The sequence below is a fragment of the Heterodontus francisci genome, chromosome 2 (genome assembly GCF_036365525.1).
Source record: "Heterodontus francisci isolate sHetFra1 chromosome 2, sHetFra1.hap1, whole genome shotgun sequence".
Lineage (NCBI taxonomy): Eukaryota > Metazoa > Chordata > Chondrichthyes > Heterodontiformes > Heterodontidae > Heterodontus > Heterodontus francisci.
The window spans coordinates 197882419-197901558 of NC_090372.1; the positions used below are offsets into that span (position 1 = coordinate 197882419).

Here is a 19140-nt window from a genome sequence, read left to right on the forward strand (position 1 = left end):
CCATTCAGCCCATCATCTTGTGCCGGCTGTAAAAACTAGTCGCCCATTCTAATCCCACCTTCCAGCACCTGGCCCGTAGCCTTGCACATTACAGCACTTCAGGTGCAAGACCAGGTACTTTTTAAGTGAATTGAGGGTTTCTGCCTCCATCACCGATCCGGGCGGCAAATTCCAGACACCCATCACCCTCTGGGTGAAAACATTTTTCCTCATGTCCCCTCTAATCTTTCTACTAATCACCTTCATTCTGTGCTGCATTGTAATTGACCTCTCTGCTCAGGGAAACAGATCCTTCCTGTCTACTCTATCTGGGCCCCTCTTAAATTTTGTACACCTCAATTAAGTCACGCCTCAGCCTCCTCTGTTCCAAAGAAAACAACCCGAGCCTATCCAATCTTTCCTCATAGCTGCAATTTTCCAGCCCCGGCAACATTTTTGTAAATCTCCTCTCTACTCTCTCCAGAGCAATTATGTCCTTCCTGTAATGTGGGGACCAGAACTGTACACAATACTCCAGCTGTGGCCTAACCAGCATTTTATACAGTTCCAGCATCACATCCCTAATTTTGTATTCTATACCTTGGCCAATAGAGGAAAGCATTCCATATGCCTTCTTTACCACTTTATCTACCTGTCCTGCCACATTCAGGGACCTGTGGACATGCACTCTTTCATTTCCTCTACCCCTCTCAATATCCTCCTGTTTATTGTGCATTCATAGAGTCATAGAGTCGTACAGCATAGAATCAGGCCCTTCGGCCCACCGCGTCCATGCCTACCATAATGCCTATCTATACTAATCCCATCTGCCTGCATTAATTCCATATCCCTCTACGCCTTGCTCATTCAAGTACCTGTCCAGATGCCTCTTAAATGTTGTTACTGTTCCTGCCTCCACCACCTCCTCAGGCAGCTCATTCCAGATACCCACTATTCTTTGTGTGAAAAATTTACCCCTTTGATCCCCTTTAAACCTCCTCCCTCTCACCTTAAATCTATGCAATCTAGTTTTATTCACCCCTACCATGGGAAACAGACTTTGGCTATCTACCCTATCTATGCCTCTCATAATTTTACATACCTCTATCATGTCCCCTCTCAGCCTCCTTCGCTCCAGGGAAAACAGACCCAACCTATCCAATCTCTCTTTATAACTCAAGCCCTCCAAACCAGGCAACATCCTTGTGAATCTTTTCTGCACCCTCTCTAGCTTAATCACATCTTTCCTGTAGTGCAGCGACCAGAACTGCACACAGTACTTCAAATGCGGCCTAACCAACGTTATGTACAACTGTAACATGACGTCCCAACTCTTGTATTCAATGCCTCGGCCGATGAAGGCAAGCATGCCATACGCCTTCTTCACCGCCCTGTCTACCTGCGTTGCCACTTTCAGGGAACTATGTACTTGCACAAGGTCTCTCTGCTCAACAACACTCCCCAGGGCCCTGCCATTCACTGTATATACCCTGCCCTGGTTTAACTTCCCAAAATGCATCACTTCACACTTGTCTGCATTAAATTCCATTTGCCACTCCCTTGCCCACTTTCCCAGTTGATCTATATCCTGTTGTAACCTTAGACAACCTTCTTCACTATCCACTATACCACCAATTTTGGTGTCAGCTGCAAACTTACTAATCATGCCCCTTACTTTCACATCCAAGTCATTAATATATATGACAAACAACAGAGGGCCCAGCACCGATCCCTGCGGCACACCACTGGTCACCAGCCTCCAATCTGAAAAACAACCCTCCACTACCACACCCTCTGCCTCCTATCACCAAGCCAATGTTGTATCCAATTTGCTAGTTCGCCCTGGATCCCATGTGTTCGAACCTTCTGGACCAGCCTACCATGCAGGACCTTGTCAAAGGCCTTGCTAAAGACCATGTAGACAACGTCCATCGCCCTGCCCTCGTCAATTCTCTTGGTCACCTCCTCGAAAAACTCAATCAAATTCGTGAGACATGATTTCCCACACACAAAGCCATGCTGACTATCCCTAATCAGACCATGCCTTTCCAGATGCATATAAATCCTGTCTCTCAGAATCCCTTCCAATAACTTCCCCACCACTGATGTAAGCCTGTAGTTCCCTGGCTTATCCCTGCTGCCCTTCTTAAATAAAGGTACAACATTAGCTATCCTCCAGTCTTCCGGTACCTCACCCGTGGCTAACGATGATACAAAAATCTCTGCCAGGGCCCCAGCAATCTCCTCCCTTGCTTCCCATAGCATCCTAGGATACACCTGGTCAGGCCATGGGGATTTATCCACCCTTGCTTTGTTTGCCCTACTCAAATGCACGACCTCATACTTCTCTGGATTGAATTCCATTTGCCACTTTTCCGCCCACTCAACCAAACTATTGATATCATTCTGACGTCTACGGCTATCCACTTCACCATTAACTACCTAGCCAATTTTTGTGTCATTGGCAAATTTCCCAATTATGCCTCCCACATTCAAGTCCAAATCATGAATATATACTACAAACAGCAATGGACCCAACACCGAGCCCTCTGCAATGCCACTGGAAACAGTTTTCCATTCGCAAAAACATCCCGTCAACCATTAAGCTTTGTTTCCTGTCATTGAGTCAATTTTGGATCCAACTCACCACATTTCCCTGTATCTCATGGGCTTTCATTTTTCTGACCAGTCTGTCACATGACTTACTAAAATCCATGTAGACAACATTCACTGCACTACCCTCATGAATCCTCCTTGTTACTTCCTCAAAAAATTCAATTAATTTAGTAAGACACAACCTTCTCTTAACAAATCTATGCTGACTATCCCTGATTAATCCGTGCCTTTCTAAGTGAGAGTTTATTCAATCTCTCAGAATTGATTCTAATAATTTGTCCCCCACCAAGGTCAGACTGACTGGCCTATAATTATTTGGCCTATCCCTTGCACCCTTTTTAAGCATTGGTACAAGGTTCGCAGGCCTCCAATCCTCTGGTACCTCACCTGTATCTAGTGAGGATTTGAAAATGATCCCCAGAGCATCTGCTATTTCCTCCCAGGAGTTTGGAAGATGCTGTCAAAAAAGCCTAGTCGAGTTGCTGCAGTGGATCTTGAGAATGATAACACTGCAGCTAGTGCATGGTGGTGCAGGAACTGAATGTTTCATTATATGAGGAGTTGCTAATGGAACTGAACACTGCGCTATCGGCAAATATCCCTACTTCTGACCTTATGATGGAGGGAAGGTCACTGATGAAAACAGTTGAACATCAATGGGCCTAGGACACTGCCCCGAGGAACACCTGCAGAGATCCTTGGGGCTGAGATGTCAACCACAACCATCGTCCTTTGTGCTCGGTATGACTCCAATCAGTGGAACGTTTTCCCCTTGAATGTTATCGATTTCAATTTTGTTAGGGCTCCTTGATGTCATACTTGACCAAATGCTGCGTTGATGTCAAGAGCAGTAACTTTCACTTCACCTCTAGAATTCAGTTTTGTCCATGCGTTCCTACATTTATACAATTATATCTCAACCTCCATAAATTTGCCCAGGCATGCGCCATGGAGAGGTCACTCCACTGACCACCTCCAGGCGCGTATCCATTGTCTCTCGAGATAAGGAGGCCCAAAAGAAAAAAAAAAAATTATACAAGGCCTTGGTGAGACCACATCTGGAGTATTGTGTGCAGTTTTGGTCTCCTTATCTGAGGAAGGATGTTCTTGCTATGGAGGGAGTGCAGCGAAGGTTCACCAGACTGATTCCAGGGATGGCAGGCCTGACGTCTGGAGAGAGGGTCGATTAGGCTTGTATTCGCTAGAGATTAGAAGAACGAGGGGGGATCTCATAGAGACCTACAAAATTCTAACATGACTGGACAGACTAGATGCAGGAAGGATGTTCCCGATGGCGGTGGAGTCCAGGACCAGGGGTCACAGTCTAAGGATAAGGGGTAAGCCATTTAGGACTGAGATGAGGAGGGATATCTTCACCCAGAGAGTGGTGAACCTGTGGAATTCTCTACCACAGAAAGCAGTTGAGACTAAATCATTAAATACATTCAAGAAAGTGATAGATATAGTTCTTAGGGCTAAAGGGTTCAAGGGATGAGGAGAAAACAGGAACAGGGTACGGAGTTTGGATGATCAGCCATGATCGTATTGAATGGCAGTGCAGGCTCGAAGGGCCGAATGGCCTACTCCTGCTCCTATTTTTCTATGTTTCTACATTACAACAGTGCCTGCACTTCAAAAGCACTTCACTGCCTGTAAAGTACTTTGAGACATTTCGTGGTCATGAAAGGCACCATATAAATGCAGATTTTCCTTTATGTTTAGACTAAGGAAGCAAACGGGGTCTGGAACTGAGTGGTCCTGGCAGAACCCAAACTGATCAATGAGCAAGTAATATAAAAGCAAAATACAGCAGATGCTGGAAATCTGAAATAAAAACGTGAAATGCTGGAAATACTCAGCAGGTCTGGCAACAGCTGTGGAGAGAGAAGCAGAGTTAACGTTTCAGGTCAGTGACCCTTCATTAGAACTGTTTTTATCTCGGTCAGCAAGTTATTGTTGAGTAAGTGCCACTTGATAAACACTGGTGCTGACATCTTCCATCACTTTGCAGATGACAGAGTATGCTGATTTGTCCTGCTTTTTGTGGTCAGGACATACCTAGGCAATTTTCCAGCCCTGGCAACATTCTTGTAAATCTCCTCTGTACTCTCAGCAGAGCAATTATGTCCTTTCTGTAATGTGGGGATAGAACTGTACACAATACTCCAGCTGGGGCCTAACCAGCATCCTATACAGTTCCAGCATTACATCCCTGCTTTTGTATTCTATACCTTGGCCAAAAGAGGAAAGTATTCCATATACCTTCCAGATGACTGGTAGATGCCAGTGCTGTAACTATACTGAATCAGTGTGGCTAGAGGCCTGGCTAGTGTTGGAGCCCAGGCCTACAGCGCTATAGCTGGGGTGTTGTTGGGGCCCGTAGCCTTTGCTGCATCCAATGCACCCAGCCATTTTTTGACATCACAGAGTGAATCCAACTGGCTGAAGATGGCGTCTGTGAAGGTAGGGATCTCAGGAGGTGGCTGAGAGGTATCGTTGGCATGGCACTTCTGGCTGCAGATGGTTGAAAATGTTTCAGCCTTGTCTTTTGCACTCACATGTTGGGCACTGCCATTTTTGAGAATGAGGATGTTCACAGAGCAATCTCCTCCTCCTATTAGTTGTTTAACTGACCACCACCATTCACGACTGGATGTGGCAGGTTTGCAGAAGTTTGATTGCGGGATCATTTAGCTCAGTCTACAGCATGCTGCTTCCGCTGTTCAGCATTCATGTATTCCTGTCTGTAGCTTCACCATTTTTAGGTACCTCATTGTTAGGTATACCTGGTGCTTCTCCTGGCCCTCCTCATTGAACCAGAGTAAATTCCCTGCCTTAATAGTAAAGATAAAGTGAGGGATATGTCAGGCCATGAGGTTACAGATTGTAGTTGAATACAATTCGGCTGTAGCTGATGGCCCATGAATGCCCAGTTTTGAGTTGCTCGATATGTTCTCAATCTGTGCCATTTAACACGGTGGTGGTGTCACACAACATAATGGAGGGTGCGCTCAGTGTGAAGGCAGGATTTTGTCTCTGCAACGGACTGCGTGGCAGTCACTCCTAACAATGCAGTCATGGACTGATGTGGCTGCGACAAATAGATGGTTGATGATGAGGTCAAATAGGTTTCCCCCTCTTATTGGTTCCCTCACCATCTGCCACAGGTTCAGTCTGGCAGCTATGTCCTTCAGAACTCGGCGAGCTCAGTCAGTAGTGGTGCTACTGAGCCACTCTTGGTGAAAGACATTAAAGTCCCATGCCCAGAGTACATTCTGAGTCCTTGCAAGTGCCTCAACCGAGTGGTTTTCAACATGGAGGAGTACCAATTCATCAACTGAGGGAATGCAGTAGGTGGTAATCAGCAGGAGGTTTCCTTGCACATGTTTAATGCCGAGAGCCTTCATGGTATCGGGAGTCAATGTTGAGGAGTCCCGGGGCCACTCCTTCCTGGTTGTATATCACTGCCGCCAGCTCTGGTGAAGGAGGAGTCTGGAACACTGGCTTAAATGTATGTTTCTGTGAGTATGACTATGTCAGGCTGTTGCTCGACTAGTCCACAGGACAGCACTCCCCATTTTGCCACAGTTAATGAGGAGGACTCTGCAAGGTTGACTGAGCTTAGTGTGCTTTGTCATGTCTATTACTTAGGTCAATATTGGGTGGTTCGTCGAGTTTTATTCTTAAGACCTTTCAGGAGCGGTTTGATACAACTGAGTGGTTTGCCAAGCCATTTCAGAAGCAGTTAAGAAGGAACCACATTGCTATGGCTCTGGAGTCTTTCCTCAGAACAAGAAAGGTCATCAACCTGAAATGTAACTCTGTTCTTTCTCCACAGATGCTGCCAGACCTGCTGAGTATTTCCTGCACTTTCAGAAAAATACTGCGAAGCTGTATTGGAGGTTTGGAGAAAGGTGCACAAGAGACCAAATCATCTGAATAGCACCGCCTAATACCGATTGAGACACACTAAATTTGGTCCCAGGTCCTTAACAATGGTATCTTTGGAAAGCTATACAGCGATTGGCTGGTGAGTAACTGCTGTTCAGGAGTATCTGTAAATAGCTGTATGAGTACATGTGTAAATATAGCTACAACTTAGAAAAAAACAATTATAATTTATGTAACGACCTTATAATTAATTAAGGCACACAAGCAGAAGAGAAAAGCTGGTGAGTCTACTGTTCTATTTTATTTTAAAGTAGTAAGGTTTATTACTGAGGTTATTATTACAATTGGTAACATTTTGGTATTGCTAGGTTATATTAATAGTGGCAAGATAGATTAGTTTCGGTAAGCAGACATCACAGGGAAGCAGGTAGGTGACTGTAGCTCCAAAGTCTCACCCAGCCAAACAGCACGAGAGGAGGGGGCAAGGCGAGGCACAGGGAAGTAGTTGGTGAATATCTGGAAGATATTTTCTTAATTTATTTTCTTTTTTCTGCTGATTTTTTATTTTAGTCTACCTACTAAGTAGAAGCTGAAATACCAGTAGTTCTTAGGTAGTTACCCATTTATTCATTTTATTTATAATCATTTTATCGTGTTTATTTAACTTCAAATTTTGGTGCAGTAAATAAATACGAAGCATGTTAGGGCGGCCCACACCCGTCGAATGCACATCCTGTGCCATGTGGGGACTCTCGGATCCTGCCCATGTCCTGGACACATGTGCAGGAAGTGCCACCAAATGCAAAATCTTGAGCGCCGAATCTTGGAACTCGATGATCAGCTGGAGTCACTGAGGTGCATTCGCAAGGATGAGAGATAAGTGAATAGCACGCAGGCAGAAAGGGACTGGGTGGCTGCCAGCCAGAGGAGGACAAGGCAGGTAGTGCAGGAGACCCCGGAGGGCATCCCACTTACTAACTGGCATTCAGTTCGAGCACGGATGGCAGAAGGGGTTCCACTGGAGAATGTAGTGACAGTCAGGACCAGAGAACCATGGGTGGCTCGGCTGTGCCGGGAGGGAGGAGAAAAGACAGGAGAGCAATCGTGGTAAGGGTTCGACAGTTAGGGGAACAGACAGGTATCTCTGTGGTGGCAGACATGATTCCAGGATGGTACATCGCCTTCCTGGTGCAAGGCTCATGGATATCACCTAACGGCTACAGAGAATTCTGGAAGACGTGGATGCACAGCCAAAGGTCATGGTCCATATTGGTACCAATGATATAGGCAGAAAAAGGGATGAGGTCCTACGAGCTGAGTTTAGGGAGTTAGGAAAGGGATTAGCAAGCAGAACCTCATAGGGAGTATTCTCCGGATTACTCCCAAGGCCATCTGCTAACGAGTATAGAAATAGGAGAACACAGCAGACGAAAGCGTGGCTGGAGAGATGGTGCAGGAAGGAGGGCTTCTGATTTCTGGGGCATTGGGACCAGTTCTGGGCAAGGTGGGATCTGTACAAGCCAGCCAGTCTACACCTGAACAGGACCAGGACTTCCTTGCAGGAAGGTTTGCTTGTGCTTTTGGGATGGTTTAAACTAGATTGGCAGGGGGATAGGAACCTGAGGGCAGTTTCAGATAGAACAAATTCAGGGTAGGGAACAGGAGGCTCAAAATTAGCGAGTATCTCTGAAAGACAGAAGAAGCAATGGTTAAAAAGTGTGCAGCACAGAAATTTTGCAGTGTTCAAAGGCATATATTTAAATGCAAGGAGTGTAGCAAATAAAGCCGATGAGCTGAGGGCACAGACAGATGGCAGCAGAACATTGATATAACGGAAATTTGGCTTAAAGGGCAAAAATGGCAGCTCAACATCCCTGGATATAGACTTTTCAGGCGGGATAAAAAAAAGGAGGGAGTGTAGCATTATTGGTTAAAGTATCAATTACAGCTGTGAGGAGGGATGATATGTTAAATGAAACAGTGTGAAGGACACAGAAGGCACAAAATTCTTGAAATGCATTCAAGAACTTTTTTAGCCAGCACATAACAAGCCCAATGAGAGGGGGCACAATTGTAGATTTCGTTTTAGGAAATGAAGCTGGGCAAGTGGATGAAGTAGCAGTGACCATTTTGGAGATAGATTTAGTTAGATTTAGCATTATTATGGAAAAGGACAAGGATATAACAGGAGTAAAAGTTCTAAATTGGGGGTAGGCAAATTTTACGAAGCTTGAGGGGGGATGTGGCGAAAGTGGACTGAATACAGCTACTTGAAGGAAACTCAGTGGCAAACCAGTGGGATGCATTCAAAAGCAAGATTCCACGGGCATAGCGTAGACACATCCCCACAAAGAAAAAGGGTGGTACTGCCAAATCTGGAGCTCCTTGGTTTTCTAGAAGAATACAAGGCAAGATAAAGTAGAGAAAAAACCTTCTGGCAGTCACAAAAAACTTAACACTTTAGAAAGCCTAGAGGGGAATAGAAAGTGAAGGGGTGAACTAAAAAAGGAAATTAGGAAAGAAGAGAGGACATGAAAAAATTTTGGCAAGTAAAATCAAGGAAAACTCAAAGATGTTTTATCAGTTCATTAAGAGCAAGAGGATAACTAAGGAAAGGGTAAGGCCTATCAGAGATGTACAAGGTAACTTAAGCGTGGATGCAGAACATGTGCGCAGGGCTCTTAATGAGTACTTTGTCTTTGTCTTCACAAAGGAGGGATGATACAGCCATTGTAGTTAAAGAGGAGTAGTATGAAATATTAGATACAAGAGAGAAAATACTAGAGGGTCTGACATCCTTGAAAGTGGATAAATCACCAGGGCCAGATGGATTTTATCGCAGACTGTTTAAGGAAGCCAGGGAGGAAATAGCAGATGCTCTGAGGATCATCTGCAAATCCTCACTAGATACAGGTGAGGTACCAGAGGATTGGAGATGTACAAATGTTGTACCATTGCTTAAAATTATAGGCCGGTCAGTCTGGCCTCGGTGGTGAGCAAATTATTAGCATCAGTTTTGAGAGATAGGATTAACTGCCACGTAGAAAGGCACGGATTAATCAGGGATAGTCAGCATGGATTTGTTAAGGGAAGGTTGTGTCTTACTAACTTAATTGAATTTTTTGAGGAAGTAACAAGGAGGATTGATGAGGATAGTGCAGTGAATGTTGTCGACATGGATTTTAGTAAGTCATGTGACAGACTGGTCAGAAAAATGAAAGCCCATGAGATACAGGGGAATGTGGTGAGTTGGATCCAAAATTGACTCAGTGACAGGAAACAAAGCATAATGGTCGACAAAATATTTTTGCAATGGAGGGCAGTTTCCAGTGGTTTCCACAGGTCTCGGTGACGGGTCCATTGCTGTTTGTGATATATATTCATGATTTGGACTTAAATGCAGGAGGCATAATTGGGAAATTTGCTGAGGACACAAAAATTGGCTGTGCAGTTAACGACGAAGAAGATAGCCGTTGACGTCAGAATGATATCAATAGTTTGGTTGAGTGGGCGGAAAACTGGCAAATGGAATTCAATCCAGAGAAGTGGGAGGTCGTGCACGTGGGGAGGGCAAGCAAAGCAAGGGAATACACAATAAACGGGAGGATATTGAGAGGGGTAGAGGAAATGAGAGACCTTGGAGTGCATGTCCATAGGTCCGCTAACGTGGCAGGACAGGTAGATAAAGTGAAGGTGGCATATGGAATCCTTTCCTTTATTGGCCGAGGTATAGAATACAAAAGCACAGATGCAATGCTGGAACTGGATAAAGCTCTGGTTAGGCCACAGCTGGAGTTTTGCATACAGTTCTGGTCACCACATTACCAGAAGGACATAATTGTTCTGGAGAGAGTAGAGAGGAAATTTACAAGAATGTTGCCAGGGCTGGAAAATTGCAACTATGTGGAAAGATTGAATAGGCTCGGGTTGTTTTCCTTAGAACAGAGGAGGCTGAGGGGTGACTTAATTGTGGTGTACAAAATTATGAGGGGCCCAGATAGAGTAAATAGGAAGGACCTGTTTCCCTGAGCAGAGAGGTCAATTACCAGGGGGCACAGATTTAAGGTGATTGGTGGAAGGATTAGAGGGGACATGAGGAAAAACTTTTTCACCCAGAGGGTGATGGGTGTCTGGAATTCGCTGCCCGGATCAGTGATGGAGGCAGAAACCCTCAATTCATTTAAAAGGTACGACACGAAAATTGGTGGTGTCGTAAATAATGAGGAGGAAAGCCTTAGATTACAGGACGATATAGATGGGCTGGTAAAATGGGCGGAGCAGGGGCAAATGGAGTTTAATCCTGAGAAGTGTGAGGTGATGCACTTTGGGAGGTCTAACAAGGCAATGGAATATACAATGGATGGTAGGACCCTAGGGAGTACAGAGTGTCAAAGGGACCTTGGGGTGCTTGTCCATAGATCACTGAAGGCAGCATCACACGTAGATAAGGTGGTTAGGAAGGCATAGGGGATACTTGCCTTTATTAGCTGAGGCATAGAATACAAGAGCAGGGAGGTTATGATGGAACTGTATGAAATACTAGTTAGGCCACAGCTCGAGTACTGTGTACAGTTCTGGGCACCACACTGTAGGAAGGATGTGATTATAATGGAGAGGGTGCAGAGGAGATTCACCAGGATGTTGCCTGGGCTGGAGCATTTCAGTTATGAAGAGAGACTGGATAGGCTGGGGTTGTTTTCCTTGGAGCGGAGAAGGCTGAGGGGGAACCTGATTGAGGTATACAAAATTATGAGGGGCACTGATGGGATAGATAGGAAGAAACTTTTCCCCTTAGCGGAGAGGTCAATAACTAGGGGGCATAGATTTAAGGTAAGCGGCAGGAGGTTTAGAGGGGAATTGAGAAGGAATTTTTTCACCCAGAGGGTGGTTGGAATCTGGAACACACTGCCTGAAAGGGTGGTAGAGGCAGGAACACTCATGACATTCAAACAGTATTTAGACGAACACTTGAAACGCCATAACATACAAGGCTACGGGCCAAGCGTGGGGAAATGGGATTAGTTAGGACGAGTGCTTGACGGTCAGCAGAGGCGCATTGGGCCGAAGGGCCTGTTTCTGTGCTGTAAAACTCTACCACTCTATGTACCTGGACCTGCACCTGAAGTGCTGTAACCTGCAAGGCTATGGACCAGGTGCTAGAATGTGGGATTAGATTGGGTAGCTAGTTTTTTCAGACAGCCGGCAATGGGCTGAATGTCCTCTATCTGTGCCATAACTTTTCTATAGTTCTATCGTTCAATGGATGACTTGAATCCATTCATCAGTGCATCTGAGCTTTAGATCTGGATTACCAAAACTTTCCAAAATGGCACATCTTCAAATACTGAACAAAAATGATCAATCCCATTTCAAAAAAAGGAAGTACATCAAAAGGTACATCAATATGGACTAGACCTTTCCAACTCAACTGCATACACTGTCAACCACAATAATTGCAACAATTTATCAATGAAAACAACTTTAATGTAACAAAGCTTGATATGCAAATTTCCCTTGGGGAAACCTAATCTAATATTCCTGAGCATCAACAAGCAAGGGAATTTGCATGGGGGCATTGCATTACATAGTATTTACAGGACAGAAACAGGCCATTTGGCCCGAATGGTCCATGCACATGTTTACACATAAGCCTCTTCCCATCCTACTTCATCTAACCCGATCAACATAATTACTAGTCAATAAAACATAACATCCTTGGTTTTGCACCAATAACTCAAAAGCAAGGAGGTAATGTTGAACTTGTACAACATCTAAGGTTGAGCCACAGTTTGATTTTAGATCTTTTAGATTTTAGATTTAGAGATACAGCACTGAAACAGGCCCTTCGGCCCACCGAGTCTGTGCCGACCATTAACCACCCATTTATACTAATCCTACACTAATCCCATATTCCTACCACATCCTCACCTGTCTCTATATTTCCCTACCACCTACCTATACTATGGGCAATTTATAATGGCCAATTTACCTACCAACCTGCAAGTCTTTTGGCTGTGGGAGGAAACCGGAGCACCCGGAGGAAACCCACGCAGACACAGGGAGAACTTGCAAACTCCACACAGGCAGTACCCAGAATTGAACCCGGGTCGCTGGAGCTGTGAGGCTGCGGTGCTAACCACTGCGCCACTGTGCCGACCATCAACAGTTTTTGGCACTCCATTAAAAGCATAAAAAAGCAAGAGAAAAGCTGCAACATAAATTCAGAGGCATTATCAAAGATGAAGTCCTTGAAATACTTTAAAATAGACCAATGTTATGACCAGGTGAGAAAGAGGTCTAGGGGGCCCTCTCAGCCTTCACCTGGTCTTACTGTAATAGGGTTTAGAGATGATATCTTGGAGGGAGCATCAAATGAAGCTTTATGGGTAGAGTTTAGGAATAAAAAAGGGACATCCACATTGCTAGGTGTTTATTTATAGATCCCCAGATAGTCAACAGGAAATTGAGGATCAAATATGTGCGCAATTCGCAGAGGTGTGTAAAAATAATAATAATTACAATAATAAATTAGGTGATTTCAACTTTCCCAACATTATTTGAGATAGTCTTCGTGTTAAGGGCTTAGATGGAGTGGAGTTCTTAAAATGTATTACTTTTCAGCTCAATGTGTAGAGGATCCAACAAGGGAGGGTGCAGTGCTGGACCTAATTCTGGGGAATGAAGCCAGACAGGTGGCTGATGTGTTGGTGGGGGCGCATTTTGGTGATAGCGACCACAACGTGCTACAATTTAAGCTTGTCATGGAGAAAGTAATAGACAAGTTGCAAAAAAAGGTTTTGGATTGGGAGACAGCGAAATTTAGTAAAATAAGGCAATATCTGGCCAAGGTAGACTGGAAAGATATACTTGTCGGGAAATCTACAGAAGAGCAGTGGGGGCATTCAAAAAGGAAATGGGGAGGGTACAGGCCCAACATGTTCCCTCTAGGGTAATAGGTAGGAGCAACAAGCCCAGAGAACCATGGATGACCAGAAACATTCAGGGTACGATGAGAAGGAAAAGAGAGGTTTTTAGCAAATACAAGGAGAGCAAATCAACGGAAGCATTAGTGGAGTACAGCAAGTGTAGGATGGAGCTTAAGAAAGCAATTAGGAGAGCAAAGAGGGGATATGAGAAAGCTCTGGCTGGAAAAAGTAGGGAAAATCCCAAGATATTCTATCAGTATATCAATGGGAAGAGGATAACCAGGGAAAGAGTAGGACCCATTAGGGACCAAGGGGGAAATTTGTGGGTGGAGCCAGAGGACATTGGTAGGGTGTTGAATGAATACTTCACATCTGTCTTCACTCAAGAGAATGAGGATGTAGATATGGAATTCAGAGAAAGAGACTGTGAGGTTCTTAAGCAAATCGTCATAGTGAGTGACAAGGTATTGGAGGTTTTGGAAGGCTTAAAAGTGGACAAATCGCCAGGTCAGGACAATTTGTGTCCCAGGATGCTGTGGGAGGCGAGGGTGGAGATTGCAGGGGCTCTGACCCTAATTTTTAATTCCTCTCTGGCCACGGGGGAGGTGCCAGAGGACTGGAGAACAGCTAATGTGGTCCCACTATTTAAGAAAGGTTGTAGAGATAAGCCAGGGAACTACAGACCAGTGAGTCTCACGTCAGTGGTAGGGAAACTATTGGAGAAAATTCTGAAGGAGAGAATCTATCTCCACTTGGAGGGGCAAAATTTGAATAGGAATAGCCAGCATGGCTTTGTCAGAGGGAGGTCATGCCAAACATTTGATTGAATTTTTTGAGCATGTGACCAGGTGTGTCGATGAGGGTAGTGCAGTCGGATTTCAGCAAAGCCTTTGACAAGGTCCCACATGGGAGACTTATCAAGAAAGGAAATGCACATGGGATACAGGGTAACTTGATAAGGTGGATTCAAAATTGGCTTAGCTGTAGGAGACAGAGAGTGATGACAGACAGCTGTTTTAGTGACTGGAAGCCAGTGTCCAGTGGCGTACCACAGGGATCTGTGCTGGGTCCCCTACTGTTCATCATTTATATAAACGACATAGATAACTATGTGGAGGGTAGGATCAGTAAGTACGTAGATGACACAAAGATCAGCCGAGTGGTTAACAGTGAGGTTGAGTGTCTTGGGTTACAGGAAGATATGGACGGGATGGTCAAATGGGCAGAAAAGTGGCAGATGGAATTCAACCCTGAAAGGTGCGAGGTGATACACTTTGGAAGGAGTAATGTGACACGGAAGTATGCAAAGATATGGCCTGACACTGGGAAGTTCCATGGAACAAAGGGACCTTGGCGTGTTTGTCCATAGATCTCTGAAGGCCAGAAGGGCAGGTTAATAGGGTGGTGAAAAAGGCATATGGGACACTTGCCTTTATCAATCGAGGCATAGATTACAAAAGCAGGGAGGTCATGTTGGAGTTGTCCAGAACTTTGGTAAGGCCACAGCTGGAGTACTGTGTGCAATTCTAGTTGCCACATTATAGGAAGGATGTGATTGCATTGGAGGGGGTGCAGAGGCGATTCACCAGGATGTTCCCTGGGATGGAACATTTAAGCTATGAAGAGGGGTTGGATAGGCTTGGGTTGTTTTTGCTGGAGCAGAGAAGACTGAGGGGTGATCTGATCAAGGTGTACAAGATTATGAGGGGCATGGACAGGGTGGATAGGGAGCAGCTGTTCCTCTTAGTTGAAGGGTCAGTTACGAGGCGTCACAAGTTTAAGGTGTTGGACAGGAGGTTTAAGGTGGATTTGAGAAAGAACTTTTTTACCCAGACGGTCTGGAATGCACTGCCTGGGAGGGTGGTAGAGGTGGGTTGCCTCACATCCTTTAAAAAGTACCTGGACGAGCACTTGGCACGTCATAACATTCAAGGCTATGGGCCAAGTGCTGGCAAATGAGATTAGGTAGACAGGTCAGGTGTCTTTAATGCATCAGTGCAGACTCGATGGGCTGAAGGGCCTCTTCTGCACTGTATTATTCTGTGATTCTGAGGATTTAACTTTAAACACACTTTTTAGCTCCCCCTTGGTGAATCCTTGTTCACCACTTTCCAATTATAAGGCAAAGAAACCAGCACAAACAGGCTTTCTTAGGTTTAAAGAAGAAAAGTTGAAATTTATTAAACTTAAACTCCAATTCGGTTGAAGCCGACGAATACACGACACGCCCACGCTAGCATGCATACACGATACACACATGCAAACAGACACAGAAAAGAGGAAAAATGAAGTGGAAACATTTGAGGCGATATCTGAAGAGTTTGTGTTACTGTTCTTCAAGCTCACTGTAGAGTCCTTGATTGTAGGTAGATCTTGCTTTTTGTTGGGTCCAAGTATTCTTCTTAAACCTTGTTTCCTGTAGGTGACTTTTATCTCTTGGGGTTCATGTGTCTTCAGTGGATTCAGAGGCTTGTGGGTAAGAGATGGGAGCAGACAAGAGAGATCTTCTCAGACCAGAAGCAAACAGACTTCTGCCCAAACTGTGTACAAATTTTAAAAACTCAGTTTGCCCAGGTTAGTCATGTGACTAGCTGGTTTGACCATGTCCGTTTGTGTATTCGGCCATCTTAGCAATCAACCTGGAATACGAGCTCCCCCACCTTCAACGCCAGGTGTTTAAAAGTCCACTGCAGGTTGAATGTGTCAAGGAATGGCTACTTTGTCCTTCCAAACACCGTCTGTTAATATGCAAATACCTTTTCCAGCCACAGCTGATCTGTTTAACAAGTCCTTTCTTCACTCCAGTAACAGTTTAAAATCAATGTTCACGACAAAATTAATGTGCCTCATTCTTGGCAGGTGGGGCCTAGCATGACACCAACATTAAATTGTTCTATAGGTATTCACAAATCTATTATTCAATGAATTTGTCTTAGCTCAGTTGTCCTCTATTATCAATTTATGAATTTCATGATATCCTGTGGAAAAAATGTACTGTTCACTTCATCAGCAATCTAACAATTTTCCATAGAACCAACCTTCATATAGCACTACTCAAGCATAGACAGTAAGAAAAGACTTGCAATGAGATGGCACCTTTCACCACCTCAGGCCATCCCAAAGCACTTTACAGCCAACTAAATACTTCTGCAGCGCAATCACTGCTGCAACACAGGCAGATGAATTTGTCCTCCGCAATGTCCCACAAATAGCAGTAAGATAAATCAGCCGATTTTTATTTTATAAAAGTGTTGCTGACTGCGGGCTAAATTTTGCAGAACGTTCCTGACATGGGTAGGATCTCATGGAAATGGTCACCCTTTTTTAGTTGGTAAACTACATAATCAGTGGTTCGCTAGAAACTTAAGCTCACAAATGTACAGCCCTGTATAAAAGTCCAATATGTTTTGTGCTTTGCACTCTACAATGTCAGCACATCCCAGAGCACAGTTGCAATGTAGGAAACAAGCCAACCATTTGGGAAATTTACCAACAAATAGCAATGACCAGATAATCTTTTTTATTGATGTCGGTTGAAGGATAACTGGTAGCAATGACACCAGGAAAACTCCCCAGTCTTCTCAAATGATGCTACGGAATGTTTACGTCCATGTGGGCAGTTTAACATCTCATCAAAAAGACAGCAACTCAGCATTCTTTCTGTACTGCACTAAACGCTAAAGCCTCTGGAATGGGTCATGGACTCAACATTCTCCTTCATGGGTCAAAGTGCTATCTCTCAGCCAAGGTTGACATCTAAGTCAACACTAAATTTTGCACATAGAATGGTTACAGCACAGCAGAATGCCATTCGGCCCACCATGTCCATGCTGGCTCTCTGCGAGAGCAACTCAGCTAGTCCCTCTTCTTCCATCCTTTCCCACAGCCCTGCCAATTTTCTCTTCAGGTGCTTATCCAATTCCTTTTTGAAAGGCATGATTGCATCTGCCTCCACCACAATCTCAGGTGATGCACTCCAGATTCTAACCACTCACTGCATAAAAAACCTTTCCCTCATGTCACCGTTGGTTCTTGTGCCACCTTAAATCAGTATCCTCTGGTTCTTGACCCTTCCACTACTAACGTAACCAGTTTCTCCCTATCTACTCCGTCTAGACCCCTCATGATTTTGAATACTTCTACCAAATCCCACCAATGAGGTTCAACTGACTAGCCTGCAGTCGCTGGTTTACCCTTTCACCCTTTTTTGAACAAGGGTGTAATATTTGAATTCTCCAGTCCTCTGGCATCACTCCCGTATCTCAGGAAGATTGGAAGATTATGGACAGTGCCTCTGCAATTTCCACCCTTACTTCCCTCAGCATCCTTAGATGCATCCCATCTGGTCCTGGTGAATATTCAACTTTTAAGTACAACCAGCCTTTCTAACACCCACTTTATCAACTTTTAGCCCAACCAGTATCGCAACTACCTCCTCATTCAGCATGGCTTTGGCAGCATCATCTTCCTTGGGAAAGACAGATGCAAAGTACTCATTTAGTATCTCAGTCCTGCCCTCTGCTTCCATGTGGTCACCTTTTTGGTCCCTAACCAGCCCCATCCTTCCACTTACCACCCTTTTACTATTTATATGCCTTTCAAAAACTTTGGAGTTCCCTTTTTTTAAGCTGTCATTCTCTTCTCATACTCTGCCTTTTCCTCATTTCTTTTTTCACTTCCCCTCTGAACTTTCTATATTCAGCCTGATTCTCTCTTGTATTATCAACCTGACAACTGTCATAGGCACCCTTTTTCTGCTTCATCGTATTCTCTATCTCCATTCAGGGAGATTTGGTTTATGGGAACGTACCTCGACTGTACCTGAACTATCTCCTCTTGAAAGGCAGCCCATTGTTCCTTTACAATTTTGCCTGCCATCCTTTAATTCCAATTTACCCAGGATAGATTTGTTCTCATCCCACTGAAATTGCCCCCCTCCAATTAATAAGAATATTTTCCCAAGGACTGCATGATGAACTCTGGTACAACTATGATAGAAGCAAAACCAAAACCAGTTCTTTAATATTGTAGAGCATTTCAGATTTTTGTCATGTTTTCAGTAAAGCAATGAATTATTATTTGGAAAAATCTATTCAAACAATCTAAGCAGTTAAAGCACCAAGACATTTTTCACATCAGCAATCACTCCTCTTTAGCTGACAAAACATTGAGATTACACTAAAGCTCAAAAATGCCTTTTTAATCTGAATGTGCACAGAACATTTTTTATATTTTGGTGATTCAGTGAATCAGCAATTATAAACGTTACTCGTGCATTCTTAGATGTCAAGATTAATTTTGGTATAGCCAATAATAAAATGGTTTCACATGACAACTCTAATCAGTTGGCAAGAATGCTTTCATCCAATAGAAATAAGCTGTCACATTAGGTCAGCAGAATCTGACAAAGTGGAGATTACATTTGCAACTTGAACTGAAATGTCAATTGCCCTTTAAATGCTTTTTCAACTGCTTCAAGATTCCAGTTGAGCGTGGCTGCAGTTCTGCTCTTTGTGTGTTTATTGATTTTTCTGCTTTTCAACTTGTTCATTTACTGTCCTCCAGAAAAATTCTCAATGTTCAAAAATTGCTGCCATTTTGATGCAAATAATAATTTTAGAACAAAACTCAGTTAAAATGACACTAGAAATTCAAAAGTTATTGTACAAAAATTTTTTTATACAGCAACAAAGGCTTGAAATGAACAATGTTGCAGTTTGCTTTGCAA

General features: G+C 44.0%; 1 protein-coding gene across 3 annotated transcripts in view; it reads right to left on the reverse strand.

The window, feature by feature from the left end:
• rbm33a (RNA binding motif protein 33a) overlaps positions 1 to 19140 on the reverse strand; it is a 236255-nt gene that overhangs the window by 130019 nt on the left and 87096 nt on the right. The window lies entirely within an intron of this gene.